The sequence below is a fragment of the Vicugna pacos genome, chromosome 3 (genome assembly GCF_048564905.1).
Source record: "Vicugna pacos chromosome 3, VicPac4, whole genome shotgun sequence".
In the NCBI taxonomy this organism is placed as follows: domain Eukaryota; kingdom Metazoa; phylum Chordata; class Mammalia; order Artiodactyla; family Camelidae; genus Vicugna; species Vicugna pacos.
The window spans coordinates 32,996,239-33,003,430 of record NC_132989.1 but is presented as its reverse complement, the minus strand read 5'-3'; positions in this window follow the sequence as shown (position 1 = coordinate 33,003,430).

The following is a 7,192-nucleotide window of genomic DNA, read 5'->3' as shown; positions in this document are numbered from 1 at the left end:
AATACCAACGATGACGATGAAGAAAAGTTAAACAATTTTTAAGAAAAAAATTACACTTTAAATAGAAATATCCAATATCCTCATTTCTTTAATCCCATATGCCAGCTCTTAAGCCAAGTTCAAGAGTTTTAAACCTACTTAAACACTATTTTTCAATATTTATTAGAACCAGCTCTCTCAAATAACTGAATCTAATTCATTTTGGTTTGTTGGAGCCACCTGCCTCTGCTCTGTTCCATGTTTTGTGACACTGACCTCAAATGTCATTTAAACTTTCTTATTCTTCTTGTGTGTTCTATTCTGGAACGTTTCAAAGCATTCAGCCTACCCAACCAACATTCTATTAGTAGAGCATAAAGCTCTGCTTTAGGCTCCAGAACTTTCTCATTCCTCTGCTCTGTTGGACACGTTCCTTGTTCTTACCTCCTCAGGCATCTGACTCCCCTGACTCTGCACCTGTCCCAATACCTGCCTCAGGCCACTTGCTCTCTCTGACAACTCTTTTTAGACACACCTCCCTGGATGATGCTGTCCTGGATGGATTGGATCCATTCACTGTAGCTGAGGGTGAAAAGTGCTTGTCCCAACCTGACCCTGAGGACAAGCAGGACCAGAAGACCAGCCAGTAGTGTCAGCGGGCCAGCCCTGCCCAGCTGTGTTGGATGCTCCACCTTTGCTCTTAGCTGTTTCTAATGAACCCTTTCGGGCTCTTTGTGAGTGAATAACTCAGACCTTATCTTTCAGAAAGTAAGGCCAAAAAATGCACACTACTTAACACAAAAATAACAAATGAAACTATTAAATCTATTAAAATAGATTTCTTTAAAGTACCTTTTATTATGTCAAAAAAGCTAAAAGCTCTTTAAAAGGTATTTAATATATGTAGATATATGTAGATCAAAATAACTTAAAATTTCTTCAACCTCTGGATTTCTGTAGTTAAAGAAAAATCCACCAGGCTCTTATAAAGCACCAATGTCATAAAGACTCTGAAAAGAAGTTTTTAAGTTTTAATAACCAAATAACCAAATGTGGAAGAGAGGAATTTTCTCTGCCATGCTCACATCCTGCTTTCCCTTTTCCCCAAGTTTTTTTTTTTTAACATGATAAGACCCTAGAACATATGTCATCAAAAGTAAACAATTTTAGCAAGAGAAAAGTTAGTTTTCTGCTTGTGGATGCATCTGCAAGCCAAGGAGAGAAGCCTTAGAAGAAACCAAACCTGCCGACACCTTGATTTTAGACTTCCAGCCTCCAGAAGTGTGAGAAAATAACTTTTGTTTAAGCCACCTAGTCTGTGGTTTGTTCTGGTAGCCCTAGCAAACTAATACACTACGTGTTCCAGCAATTTCACTCCTAGGTATACAGCCAAGAGCATTGAAAACATACAACCACACCAAAATTTGTACATGAATGTTCATAGCAGCATTACTCACAACAGCCAAAACCCCAAATATGCATCAACTGATGCATAAACTGTGGCATATCCATACAATGGAATATTATTTAGTAATTAAAAGAAATGGAGAGAACTGATAGATGCTACAACATGGATGAATCTTAAAAACATTATGCTAAGTGAAAGAAGCCAGACATGAAAGGCTACGTATTATATGATTCTGTTTAAATGAAATGGTGAGAATAGGGACTTCTATAGAGGCAGAAAGTAGTTGCCAGGTGTTGAGGATGGAAGGGAATGAGAAGTGACTGCTAATGGGTAGGAGGTTTCTTTTGGAGATGATGAATGTGTTCTGGAAATAGTGATGATGGCTGCACAACTAAAACCCACTGAATTATACAGGTAAAGAGAGAATTTTATAGTTTGTAAGTTATATCTAAAAAAAAATCCAGGGTGTCTCACATTGTTGATCTAGATAGAGAAGCAGTAAATACCCAATAGTCAAAAACCTGATCACACCAATCTGGGTTTGTATTCTAGCATCAACAGGCTCAATTTGAATTCTTTTTTTCCTCTAACTTTTTTTTTTCCGGTAGGGGTGGGCTGGGGGAGTTAACTAGGTTTATTTATTTATTTTTAGTGGAGGTACTGGGGATTTAACCCAGGACCTTGTACATGCTAAGCATACACTTTACCACTGAGCTATACTCTCTCCCTCTCCCCTATCTTTTAATTTTGGTATAAAATCAAATTTTAAGTTGCAGTGATAGCACACTGAATTCCCAAATATCTTTCACCCATATTTAACAAATGTTAACATTTTATCATATTTGTTTTTTTAACATTTTTTATTGATTTATAATCATTTTTATCATATTTGTTTTATTCTTTTCCCCTCCACTTACACATATACACATACTTTATGGGGAAATACTTGAGAATAACCTGCAGACATGATGCCCCTTTACTTCTCCCTTCAGTGTGTATTTCCTAAAAATAAGAGCATTCTCTCACGTAACCACAAAATCAAGAGATTATCATCAATACAATATTATTGGATAAGCTCCAGATCTTATTCAGATTTTTCCAATTGTCAGAAACTCTTCTTTATAGCAGAAGAAAATCCTAGATCATGTATTATTTTCAATTGTTATGTCTCTTTAGACTCTTAATCGGGAACAGTTGCTTTTTTTTTTCCATTCATGACAGTATTTTTAAAGCGTCCTAGTCATTTACTTTGCGGAGTGTCCTTCAGTTTGGGTTAGCCTGGTGCTTCCTTATGATTAAAATCAGATTTGGTACTTTGGGCAGAAATTCCACAGATTTTTCAGTGCACTAGATCAGGAAACACATGATGTCAATTTGTTCCCTATCGAGTGATTTTTAACTATAATCCTTGGATAAGAAGCTGTTTTCCAATTTTCTCCACCGTAAGGTAACTAATTTTCTCTTTGTAATTAAGAACATCGTGGGGATCTCTGTGTCCGCTGCCAAGCCTGAGCTGCTCTTAGGTCAGATGGGAAGAATAATGGTGCTTACGGGGCTGTTGCCCACAGCGCACCTGCTCACCCGCCCCGCCCCGCCTGCGCGGGAGTGCTCAGCCCCGCCGGCCTCCCGCGCTGCTATGTCCGCGGGGTCCACCTCCTTCCCCAGCTTTCACCGCGCTCTACTCCTGCTCTGATCACTGCGTTTCCCTGGCTGTGCTGTGATTTGTCCTTTTGTAAATGTTTACGTAATGGTCAATAGACTGCTCACTTCTTGGGAGCAGACTTAGGTTGTATTTATTTTTGTGTCTTGGAATGTGTTAATTTGTTGTTCTTTTCAGTGAATGTGCGTCTACGTAAGGAGAGATCCAGGGAAAACGATTTGCTTGGGTTTCGGGGCTTGTGTCCCGTCACTGGGCCTCTACACTGAGTGATGAAATGTGAAAGGAGCTCTTGTGGAAGATAGCAATAAAGATGTAGATGCCTCTTGCTTTTAAATCAGACGGTTTACTTCTGGAAGAGACTTAGGTGACAAGATATTCCAATCCTGGATGATGATGATGACGATGATGACGACGACGATGACGACGATTTTTTTTTTTAAAGGCATAGAGAGGTTAAAGGGTCCCCAAGACGAAGCAGAGCTGGGATTTTAACTCAGATTCTGAGCCCAGGACTCCTCAAGGTGCTAAATTCCTTTTGGACAGGTCCAGCCCTTTACAAACACAAAGCAGGATGGACAAATTTCATGGCCTTGGAAAGACTTTAACTGCAAATTAAGGTTGCTTGATTCATTTTTTTTTAATTGAGGTAAAATTCATATAACATGAACTTAATTATTAACCATTTTAAAGTGTACAAATCAATGGCCTTTGCTGTATTGGGTTTTTGTTTCTTGTTTTCTTCTTAAAAAAATAAAAATTTCACATTTGAGATTCCATTAGACCTGGCCCCACTTAAACCCCAGATAAAGAATTATTTTCAGAGGCAGACGAGTGAAAGCTTATGCAGAGAAGGAATGAAATCACCTTCTGCTACCTGCCTCCTCTCACACAAATCACGGGGAGGGAGAGATGCAGTGTTAGACCCTTCAGTGGACACTTGCCAAAGATAATAAATAAGTCACTCCTTCAAGCACAATTTTATTACAAAAGTTTTTGTTGTCTTTGTATTTTCCCTGTTATGCCTTAGATGCAAAAAGAAAGAGGAGGGAAAGCCTATTAGCTTTCATGTCAGTTTTGGTTTGACTCAACATCCAACTGAAGAGTGGGAGTGGTGACTATTTCTGAGGCCCTGGGGAGGTGGGAGTGGCTGGCTTCGTCTGCCTCTCACCCAGTCATTGCAGTTCCAGTGGGTTCCATCTTTCTTTTGAAGCTTTCCTGAAAATCCTCAGCCCAGCTTGGTTTTCCCCTTCTGGGGCTTGCTTTGGGGGCCAGTCACCTGGTTCCTAGAGCAAAGTCTTGAGTTTTTGAGTGGTCTTTTTATATGCCTTGTTCAGGCCCTCCAGTTTGCCTGAAGACTCTGTATTTAAAATCTCTTTGTGTTTGCCAAACTTACTATTTTTTCTTTAATTTGATAAATACATATTGGGATATGTCTTAAGGTCTTTCCTTGTGCATGAAATTTGTCTGACCTGTATGGAATCTAACGTTGAGTCTTACTCCCACTGAGAGCTAAGTTCTAGTAGGAAAGACAAAGAAGATATGCTTATTTAACAAATACTTACTGAGCTTCCCAATAGCCCACATGATGGTAGGTGCTAGGGATGCAAAGATGAATTGGACAGTGTTCTGGCACTCAAGGACTCATGCACAGTGTGCTGAAAATTGTCACTTTGGGCTGACAATAAGACTCATTAGTGAACTTAACCAGGAGACCCCTAGGACATGTCTGAATTTCTCATTTAGACTAGGGAAGGTGTGGTATTATTAGACATCTTTACAAAAGCGCAGGTCTGGGAATTCTTTTAGTATCTTCTCTTATAAACAATCACTTGAGTGAGAAAGAACCTCAGTTAATTGATGGGAGGGGCAGGAGTCCATGAAAGGATGTTCTAGACAGGGACAGACTGGAACTCTAACCCAAGTCACCACATCTTATCTTATCAAACTCTGTCCCCAGCTTTAGGCCATTTCTTTTTGTGCAAAAAGGAGATCAGATGTGTACCTGTGCCCTGGATGGAGATTTTCAGGTACATCAAGATATGGCTGCTTCCAGATACAAACTACTATACATAAAATAAACGACATAGAGGGATAGCATGGGGAACTGTATTCCGTATCTTATAATAAACTATAATGGGAAAGAATATGAAAAAGTGTGTATATATGTATATCTAAAACTGAATCACTTTGCTGTACACCAGAAACTAACACATTGCAAATCAACTATATGTCAAATAAATAAATTAAAATATTATAATTGAAATTCAAAAAATTGCTTCCAGAAGAACGGGGGTGGGAGGGGGAGGAGCAGAACCATACCATTAGTTTTCGTGATAGAGATCCTGAAGAAGAAACCAGAGGTGCTTGTTACGATTTTAGTTTAATTGGAGACACACCCTATATGTTAGACAAAACCGAAATCATTGCTTTCATCTGAACTTGAGAAGAATTAAAGACTATGGGTTTAATTACACTGCTCACTCCCACTCTAAACAATATATACCTATTAAGTTCTTTCAGAGTTAACTGGGTCTATGAGAGAGTATAATCCAGCCCAGTGAATGTGGCTGAACAGGATACTACATATTTTGTGGCTGCTACTGTAGTCTGCATGTGTTGGTAAGAGTTCTGCTCTATTTCCTGCTGTTTAAATTTTTTTGAAACCTCACTAGCCTGTAATGACTTAGGACTTTTACATCCTGAGTCAGTCAGCAAGAACATTTATATCTGGCACTTAAGCCAAACCAAGATTTCCCTTTGGTTATAAGAAATTGAATGGCTTTTAGTGGTGGTGAGACTGGGATACTGAAAGAATATCAAACAGACGTTTTTACTCAAAAAAAAAAAGAAGTTAGTGTTTAAGTTAACAAGTTCTACATTTCCCCACAAATTCCATTTTCTCTGATGCTGTTTTAACTTACTTCACATCATTCTAAACACATCAGCTGTGGCTATTCAGAGTTCTTCAGATAGGACAGAGTTAGATGGAAGATGACTCTATGATCTTCATTTTATCATAAACCATAAATTCCACATTAGCACTGAAATAGTATCTTATTAAACGTGTGTTGTGTTATGTTAAATTGAGATTTCTCTGTTTACAAGTGAACAAAAACAAAGAGAACTTGAACAAAAAAAGAGAAAAAACGTGAGGGGTGGAGGCACTTGTGGGAGACTGCTAGGGCATGGCCTTGAACGCAGTGGGGAGGGGGCACCAGGCCTTCAAGGGGCAGAACCAGGGCATCTCTGGGGACCTCGCTGAGCCCAGACAGTCAGAGACTTTGGGTGCTTGCTGCTGCAAACACTTCTTGGTCAAAATATCCACTCGTAGGAGAGAGAGAATGATTTCCCTCTTTGCTCTGGGTTCTGCTCTGGACTGATCAGCCAGTCTTGTAGGAAAGAACCACACAACAGAAACAACACTTAGGAGAACCCACTTGCCTGGGCTCAGTGGGAAGTTCTTAAGGAAGACGGGGGCAGTCCACTGCCCACCACACCTTGAGTTTAATACTATAAGCACATATTACAATCAAAGATGAGCTTTGTTTATTTTCCATATGAGTGATGAACACATTAAATGATGTGTTCTTTCCTAATATTCTATTTTCAAGACTTTGTAAGAAACAAATTAAGGCTTACTGCAGTGATATGAGTCAGAGGTGTGACCAATGGAAAACATAGGATGAATTTGGTATCTTACTATGCAGTGGGAGATATATGAGAGGCAAACAACTTGCAATTACTATGAACATACAAGGACAGATCTCTTATTTAATTAGCTTTTAAAATAGAATTTAAAAAGAGATTTAAGGTCCAAAAATGTCTCATTCTTGTTCTATGCCATGGATACTAATTGGCTTCTGATCTTGAATATGTGTATGTATATAGACATATGCACATATATTTTGACATCATTGTCCTTCATCACATCCCAAAATTGTACTATTTACAATCTCTCTAAATATATAGATGGAAAACCATAATTAACTACCTATAATTATGTACTCATAAATATAGCTGTTCGAGTCACTATTTCAGTAGCCTGTCCTTGTTTGAAGTCCCACACAAATGTCCTAAGTGTATTTCCCATGGCTATATGATACTTTGGGTGTGATACATCTTCTCCAAGTCCTGAGGTGAAAATG